We start from the raw sequence: 2,308 nt of genomic DNA, 5'->3' as shown, positions 1-2,308 counted from the left end.
ATTCATGAGGAAAAGTCTTACGAAAATTAACGTATTCGCTCTTGGCGGGTTTGTCGTCCCTTGGCCACTGGCAGCAACGTTTTGACATCATCATTCCCAACAGAGAGAGAGAAAAAAACGACTTGTTATCAACGTTGCCACATCGTTGCCACACTCATCGCCAGCGAAACACCTCTATCACACCGTCCTCTTGGCTATCGCGTCGCTGCCAGTGTTACCATACCCCTCCCGCCTCCGCTGTCTTCGCTGGTATGAATGTCACTCCCGAGACGCGCCTGTCAAAGTAGGTCATCGCCGCGCGAGGTTTCTGGCAACACTGTGGCCACCCTCGTTCAAAGATATCAAAATATATAAACACACGCACACGCACACACGCACTGGCTGTCACGCACACGCACGCACACCCGCGCACGCACAGACGCACGCCCATACGCAGCGAGATATATAAACACAAACACATGGAGAGATAATTAGATCGACAAAGCGAAGGAGAATCGAAAGAGAAAGCGATGTAGGGGGGCGGAGGAGGGGAAGAAGGAGGGGAAGGAGGAGGGGGAGAAAATATCACAAATACCAGACATGTGCTGAGACGAACCCCGCCCGAAGTTGATTTAAACGACACTTGCTGTGCGGGTATTGCGTGAAAGGAGGGGGGAGGGGGGGGGGAAGGGGTTGCAAGGGTGGGGGGAAGGGGATTGCAAGGGGGAGGGGGGGAGGAAGGGGTTGCAAGGGGGTGGGGGGGAAGGGGGTAAAGGGAGGGGAAGGGGTAAGTGGAAAAGATAAGGGGGTAGAGAAGTGGGCAAAGGATAAGGGAAAACGAGAGGGGGTAAGGGGAAAGGATAAGGGGAATGAGAAGTAGATAAGGGAAAAGGGGGTGGGAGGAGGAGGAGGATAACAGACAGACGAGACCGGATAAGTGGATAAGGATAAAGGGGAAGAATCGTCACCTTATTTTTACTATGCTTTAACGTCTAAAAAAACAACGAAACGAAGGTAAATGAGAGACGAGAAGCGAAGAAAAACAGACGGATAAATAGATAGATAAATAAGTGAATAGGTAGATGGAAAGATAGAGGGAGAGAGTATGTTTGTTAAAGAGAGAATAAAAGGTACTGTCACCCTCACGAACGAAGAATAAGGGAAATAATCCAAAAATATCCAACACAGGTAAACACAGCAGTGACGTACATTGAGAGAGAAAAAAATAAATACCAATAGAAAGAAAACAGACATAATAACAATAACAATAACAATAAATCCACCCACAGCTTAACCCCCTCCCCCTCCCAAAGTTACGGATCACAACACCCCCTCCTTCCCCCCCCTCAAATAAACAACAACAACAAGAAAACCCCAAAAACCCTCCAAAACAAAACCGCCACGCGCCGAAACACCACGAAGAAAAAAAACAACAACAACAAAAAACAAAACCCAAAAAAAATATACGAACACACACACCACCGCACACAACACCGCCTTTCGATCTCCCTTCCCCTTCGCCCGCGTCACGGTGGCCCTCGAGTGCCAAACAGGAGTGCAGGGGCGACGGCTCTGACGGGTCTCACGGAACGGCACGACACCACACCAGTGCATGGAGTACTGAGGCGAGCCGAGAGGACGGAGCTCACTTGGATCAATAGGCGGCTCGACAGCGCAGGCTCGCTCGCTCGACCCCCCTCTCTCCCCCCCCCCGCCTCCCCCACCCCGTCCCCCTCCCCCCGGTGCTGTGCCGTGCTGTGCTGGTGGTGGCTCCGTGCCGCGCCTCCCGTGCCATTCCGTCCCTCTCGCTCTCGCTCTCGCTCTCCCCTCTTCTTCTTCTTCCCTTTTCTGTCCTCTCTCTTTATGGGTTTTCGTTCTTTTTGTTTTTTTTCTTCTTCGTTGGTTCGCTTCAATTGTATCTTCTCTCTTTCGCTTCTTCTTTCTCTCCTGTGAGACTCTGACATTCCCCCTCCTAGCTTAATCTTTCCCTCTGTGTTTCTATACTTCCCCTCTCTCTCCTTCTCCTCCCACTATCCTCCTCTCTCTCTCTCCCTATTATCTATACTTTCTCTCACCCCGCTCAATCCCTCCTCCTCCTCTTTCCCCCATCATCTAATACTCTCTCTCTCTCTCTCCTCCACCTCTCCCTCTCCTTCTCCCTCCTCCTCTACCTTCCCCTCATCTAATACTCTCTCTCTCCCTCTCCTCCACCTCTCACCTCTCCCTCTCCCTCTCCCTCTCCCTCTCCCTCTCCCTCTCCCTCTCCCTCTCCCTCTCCCTCTCACCTCTCCTTCTCCCTCTCCCTCCCCCTCTCCCTCTCTCTCCTCCT

The 2,308-nt window shown here is 51.8% G+C and overlaps 1 protein-coding gene across 1 annotated transcript in view; it reads right to left on the bottom strand.

Moving 5' to 3' along the window:
• Tusp (WD40 superfamily protein Tusp) overlaps positions 1-1,599 on the bottom strand; it is a gene marked incomplete in the record, with an annotated part of 108,590 nt that extends 106,991 nt beyond the window's left edge. Inside the window, 1 exon segment of the mRNA XM_070121154.1 lies at positions 1,451-1,599.
• Between the last annotated feature and the right edge of the window lie 709 nt (positions 1,600-2,308).

This window comes from Penaeus vannamei, chromosome 4 (genome assembly GCF_042767895.1).
Source record: "Penaeus vannamei isolate JL-2024 chromosome 4, ASM4276789v1, whole genome shotgun sequence".
In the NCBI taxonomy this organism is placed as follows: Eukaryota; Metazoa; Arthropoda; class Malacostraca; order Decapoda; family Penaeidae; genus Penaeus; species Penaeus vannamei.
This window is presented reverse-complemented; position numbering and strand designations above follow the sequence as displayed.